The following is a 6454-nucleotide window of genomic DNA, read 5'->3' as shown; positions in this document are numbered from 1 at the left end:
TTCTATTCTACTCTATCATATCATAACATATCATATCATATCATATCATATCATATCATATCATATCATATCATATCATATCATATCATATCATATCATGCTATACTAAAACTACACTAAAGAATAGAGAAAGGATACTTACAGAAGGCTTAACAAGATACTAACGAAAAACTCATGACTCTCCAGAGTCTCAACACAGCTGGACAGTGATTGATCATTAAATAAAAACAATTTACCTGTTGGATAAAAAAATCTCCAACCACATTCCAAAGCAGCAAAACAGGGAGAAGCAAATGAGATAATGTTGTTTTCATTTTTTTCTGAGGCTTCTCAGCTTCCCAGGAGAAGAAATCCTGGCAAAGGGATTTTTCAGAAAATATGACAGTGACACTGGCTCTGTGACATGCTGCCCTTCTAGAGCAACTTTCAGTGCCAGTATAGGAAAACAACATTGAGCTTTCCTTTTGAGTAATATTAATTGTTGTTTTCTTGATTAGTAGAAGTTACTTGATCTTTTTACAAGGTGCAACATCACCATTTGTTACATGATGGTCACTGGAGGTCATGCCAAGAGGGTTTCAAACGAGATTGGCTTTAAATGTACCCATTTAAAGTCACCCTCAGGTGCAAAACTTCTGCCTGAAGGTGAAGAAACACAATGGACTTACAAGGTTTAAGATGTCCTTGCATCATTCATGATTGTCAAAACATGGGTGATTTACTGTGTGTCCTTTCCCCCCTCATGCAGGGAGCTGTAAATGCTGACTCAGCTCACACAGTTTATCACTCAGTGCTTGGGCTGCCTTAGCAGTTGCAGAATCACTGACAATTCCAATACCAGGCTCCCACCAAACCCAGCTCCCAGCAGCCTCTCTCTGCTGTGGTTAAAGCCATTAGTTGAGTTCCTTTACCAAAAACTCTCTAATGTTACTCATTTATTGTCACTGGGGGTTACTAATGGTTGCTGAGGGCCCTTGAGGGGTATTTTGCCTTTATTAAAAATGCTAAACAGCATTTTAGCAACCTTTTGGGAAGCTGAGGCTGGCTTGACTTCTTGGTTGATGAGGCAGCACCGTGATTCATGAAACCACAGCAGTTCAGCTAAACCCTGCCCTGCAGTGCCTGAATTTTGTGCCAGCAAACCTCTCAAAATGTGGCTCAGGAACCTGAGATATCTCCATTTGCAATGGGATTCACTGGAATGTTGACCAAAGTCTGAAACCCCAGAATTCTGGGCTGTAAAGCATCCATTTTTTAATCCATTTTTTATCAGATTTATTTTGGGTTTGATGCAGACTGAAGACTGTGTGCCCCCTTCAGTGTGAGTGAGCATGAACAGACCGTCAGTCTGATGGTACAGAGGGGTGCGCTGGAGCTGCAGATGATTTTCCAGCTGAAAGCACAGCCTGCCACCAGCAACCCTTGCCACAGGCAGGCCCTGCAGTCATTCCTGCCCTGATGGCTCCCTGGCTCCAGACAGAACATGCTCTGATGGTCAGCCTGAGAAATAAAGCCCCAAAACTTCATTTGTCTACTTAATATCACTCCCAATGGCTCTTCTTTCCCTCAAGACTGAAGGAAACTTGCTGCCAGGTGTTCCCAAACATCTCCAGCTCCTAAATGCAGGGAGATGTCTGTCAGCCCCAAAAAAAGCATGTTGTGCCAACCCTGATAATGAAAAGCTCCAAACAAAACAAAGCAGTGAAAGAATTTTTAATGCTGCTATAAATCACTTTGAAATGAAGCATGTCAATGCCTTATGTGGAAAACCAAACTGATGCAAACAGCACTCAGGAGCTGGCAGCATTTCATGGTTTTTTACACTCATCCCACACAGAACTGGCTTTATTTCTTTTGCACAGGCAGGTTTTCACCCATCATCCTTGCTGGTGTCTCATGTTGACATCAGCAGGAGCCTTCATCAAATACATTTGTCTTTATACTGATACTTTTTATAGAATTGGGCTGCTTGCCACTCAAGGAAATTGTAGTTTCAGAGGAGTTCAAGTGGTTCCTCAGTATAATTCATTCCCAGAGAAGATTAAGAAAAGCTTAACTCTGGCAGCATGACTATTTGCCTGGAAGAAGCAGGGAGTATTTCTTACTCAATCTGACAGAAGAAAACCAAGACTCGTTGGGGTTTTAATGAAAAACAGAGTGTGACTAAATAGAAATCCACACTTTAGCTGTCTTCTGCTAGGGGAGAAACATCTCAGGGTAACCTCCAGAGTTACCATGATTTGCCCTGAGAAATTCAAGCTTTGGGTGGATGTAAAGCACGTTCTGAGAGCTGTCCTGTCAGGGCTCCCAGCATGCTGCACAACTTCATGCAAAGCAGGAGGAGTTGTGCAAAGCAGGAGGAGTTGAGCAAAGCAGGAGGAGTCAGGGCACAAATGTCAAGTGCTCCTCTCTTGCCTGCTGCTGCCTGTCAGCAGAGGAATATCCACATGGCTGAAGGGCAACTGCTTGGTTATCAGTCAATCTGAGGGAGCAGGCTTGCTCTGACAGCTGAGGGTTGGTAACCAGCGCCCAGCAGGGATGAGAACTCTGCTGAGAAAAGCCTGGCAGCTTGGGTAACTTGTTGGCTTTGTATGGCACTGAGTAATGTTTGATAGAGCAGACAATGCTGTGCCTCTGGAAGCCCCAGAATCACAGAATGGTTTGGAATGGAAGGGACCTTAAAGCTCATCTCCTAAACCCCAGCATGGGCAGGGACACCTTCCACCAGTCCAGGCTGCTCCAAGCCCTGCTTAACATGGAAAACTTCCAGGGATCCAGAGGCAGCCACAGCTGCTCTGGGCACCCTGTGCCAGGGCCTGCCCACCCTGCCAGGGGTGAATTCCTTCCCAACATCCCATCTAACCCTGCCCTCTGTCACTGTGAAGCAATTTCCCCTTGTCCTGGTGCTCCAGGCCCTCATAACTAATCCCTCTCTATCTTGCTTGGAGCTCCCTCAGGCACTGGAAGGCCACAGGTAAGTCATCCTGAAGCTTCTCCAAGCTGAACAGTCCCGGCTCTCCCAAGCTTTCTCACAGCAGCTCTGCTCCATCTTTCTGCTCATCTTTGTGCTCTCCTCTGCCTGGCTCCAGCAGCTCCACAGCCTCCCTGTGCTGGGAGCACAGGGCCTGGGGCAGCCCTGCAGGGGGGTTTGACCTGAGCAGGGCACAGAGGCACAATCTGCCCCTCCCCATGCTGCTTTTGATGCTGCTTTTTGGTTCTTCTCCATGATTCCACATTTGTGTGTGCTTTTGCTCCTTTTTCTGCTTGGAACTGGAAGTTCAGTCAGATGCTTGTCCCTTTTTCCCCTGCAGAAGCTGTTCGGCTTTCAAATGCTATGGAAGAAGGTGGTGTGTGCAGCACTGCCTGAAGCCTGCCCCAATATTCTGAGGGAGAGAAGTAATTGTTTGCTTAGCTGGGCCCTCCAGGAGCCAAAGTAGCACTTCAGGTGATAAGGGCAGCCTTAAAATTGGCTCTTAACTATTTGTAGGCTGTAAGAAAACAGCGTGGAAAGAATATTTTCTGCTGGAAGGGGAGTCAGGGTTCCAATCTAAGCATGCACAGAAGTTACAGTGAATAAATAAGAATAAAAACTGATTAATGGGTGCCAATAAAACCAGTCACTCACTAAAGTCTCCTTGTTTGATTCTAGCTAAATCATCAGAGTCAAGAGCCTTCCTCTGCCTCTGTGGCAGAGGTTGCTGGTTGAAGCCAGTGGGAGTTTTGCAGCACTTTTTCTGGAACATGTGAGCTGGTGTAATAAGTTTACCCTACTTGGACCTAGCAGAGTAAACCTTTAGTGCCCCTGTGTAATCCTGGCTGTGCAGCTTTGCCCTGTCTGGCTGAGCTGGTCCTTGGAAAAATGGGAAGCTTGGAACTAGATGTAATGCAAACCCCTTTTCCCAGCTCTGAACAGGACTTGCCATGTGTTCATGGCTAAGGATTAGCACTCACTCCACTCTCAACCCAACATTTCAACTTTTAGTTGCAGATTTGCAGTCTGAGGGAAGGCCACTGTGGAAAACTTCATTCTCCAAAGGGAAAGCTGACATGCAAATGTCACTTTGGTGAATAAAGTAAGAGTGTTAAGTAAGTGTTTCTCAATTATCAGTGATAAGCTTTGAAGTGCAAAGCTGAATGACTAAGGCTTCTGTGCTCAAAAGTCTCCAAGTGATCTGCAGCTGGAAAATCTAACAAGAATCAGTTTTCCAACATGACAGAACCACACTCTGTTCTGCTTATATGATGATTCATGACCACCAGCTCTCTGTGTGGGCTTGTCCTTGCTCTTTCCCTGTCCTTCCACAGCAGCTTTTATTTCTTTTCCCTGCAGAGTCTTCTTTTTGCACTGGTGTGTGTATATCACTGGTGGGCAGTGCTTAAACATCTGCACTTGGGTGGGGGCTGAGACCCAGCTCCCAGTGCCCTGGCACAGCACAGAGCCAGATCTGGGCCTGACCTAGGAGTGAAGTCAGTCCTTTGGCTCTGGGAATCAGTTCAGTGTTGGACCAGGCTTTATTCAAGCCTTGATTGCTTCACTGTTCAAAAAAAAAAAAAAAAAATCAGAAAAAAGTGCACTAAAATGGGCTGAACTGTAGCTCTGAACAGTTGAGCTATTTAGCTGGAGTTCTTAGTACACTACAAACTTCAAAATATCTTTCATAACTTATGTTTTGTCCCTTCCCTCCACAGAGATGAAGCGCACTGATTTACATTTACTCTTTTTTTTTTTTTTTTTGTCATGAAGAGAAAAGAATCAAGCACTTTGTAGGCTGTGCAGGAAAAAGACTAAGTTATTTACTTCTTTTTTTTTTTTTTTTTTTTTTTTTTTTTTTTTTTTTTTCTCCTAAATACTATGAGTTAATGAATATTTAAATGGGATCAATTCTGCATTAGCTTGGGGATAATTTGCATAATCTCCAGCGTTCTCACCAGTGCAAGTGACACTGATGCCATGCAGGACAAAGCTGTGCCAAAGGCTGGGACATGGTGTGCAGAGTGACTGCCTGTGTCTGGCCAGCTTCCAGCCTCCCAGGCATTGCTGGCACCAGCCAGGAGGACAGGAAGCCTGGAGAAAAGGAGCCCAGGGGGGACCTTCTGGCTCTGCACAGCTCCTGCCAGGAGGGGACAGCCGGGGGTGGCCGGGCTGTGCTCCAGGGAACAGGGACAGGAGCAGAGGGAACGGCCTCAGGCTGGGCACCAGGAGAAATTTCTTCACAGAGAGGGTGCTCAGGCCGTGGCAGGGGCTGCCCAGGGCAGTGTGGAGTGCCCATCCCTGGAGGTGTCCAGGGGAGCCTGGATGTGGCACTCAGAGCTCTCTGGTCTGGGTGACAGGGAGGGGATCAGTCACAGGTTGGACTCGGTGATCTTGGAGGTCTTTTCCAACCTAAATGATTCTGTGATTCCGTAAAGTATGAGAAAATAAAAATGTTTGTCCCAAGCTTGAAGTACTTTCAGCTGGTAGCCTGGGAAGAGGGGAAAAGGCTTTTATTGTCAGCTCAGATTGCATAAAATACCTGCAAAAACAGACAGGGGGTAAATCTGCCCAGAGCAGCTGTGGCAGTGCCCAAGGCCAGGTTGGACAGGGCTTGGAGCAGCCTGGGACAGTGGAAGGTGTCCCTGCCATGGCAGGGGTGGGATGAGATGAACTTTGAGGTCCTTCCCACCCCAAACCATCCTGTGATTCTCCAGTGGCCTCTCAGACCATCGTGTTCTGCACTGCAGAGAGTGCACTCACAGCACTGCTGCTGCTGCTGCTGCATCACACGAGGGGTTTGCTACAGCCCAGCCTCTCTGCATGGGCTTCAGAAAAGCTGCTGAGCCATGAACAATTCAGGTTAGGGTGACCCTACGGATCCAGTTCCTAGTCCCAGTGTTCAGCTGTTTTTATCTCCTTACCCAGCTGTGTGCAATATGTGGCTTTCCAGGCTTGCTTGTGTAACCTGCTCTGGTGATGCACTTTAGCAGTCAAGTGTGTGAAGAGCCTGAGTCTGCACAGCCCTCACTCCTGGCACAAATAACAGCCCAGCAGCTGCCCAGCTGCTTGACCTGCCTGGCAGTGAGAAGGATAAAGAAAGAAAATGCACAAGACCTGGCAAAAGCTGAAGCCTGCTTTCCAATTCTTCATAGCCCCTGCAGGAGGATGAGGGTGAAGAAGAACAGCATTTCCCCGTGTACCTTTTGTTACTCACACTTCAAAGTGCAAGGAATGGTGAAATACACCATTCTGTACATCCTGGGAATGTGTCTAAGGGACTGCCTTTGTGGATTTGCAGTGAAAATGCTTCTAAGGACTAAAATCCCACAGTACTGCATGCAGAGAGTTTTGCCAAGAACAAAACAGGGAACAGCAGGATAAATGTGTTGTCCTTGCTCTCAGCACAGGCAAGCCACAATCTCAAACATGGACCAGGAATGGGAGGTGCAAGGGTGAAGCCACTAAAAGAGTGGAATGGAT

The 6454-nt window shown here is 46.7% G+C and overlaps 1 protein-coding gene across 1 annotated transcript in view; it reads left to right on the top strand.

Moving 5' to 3' along the window:
* Window positions 1–2911: 2911 nt before the first annotated feature.
* Window positions 2912–6454, top strand: part of TRPM8 (transient receptor potential cation channel subfamily M member 8) — a 101683-nt gene continuing 98140 nt past the window's right edge. Inside the window, exon 1 of the mRNA XM_063162732.1 lies at window positions 2912–2974. The gene's annotated coding sequence lies outside the window, so the exon portion shown is untranslated. The remainder of the gene's footprint in view (window positions 2975–6454) is intronic.

Source organism: Melospiza melodia, chromosome 8 (genome assembly GCF_035770615.1).
Source record: "Melospiza melodia melodia isolate bMelMel2 chromosome 8, bMelMel2.pri, whole genome shotgun sequence".
In the NCBI taxonomy this organism is placed as follows: Eukaryota; Metazoa; Chordata; class Aves; order Passeriformes; family Passerellidae; genus Melospiza; species Melospiza melodia.
This window is presented reverse-complemented; position numbering and strand designations above follow the sequence as displayed.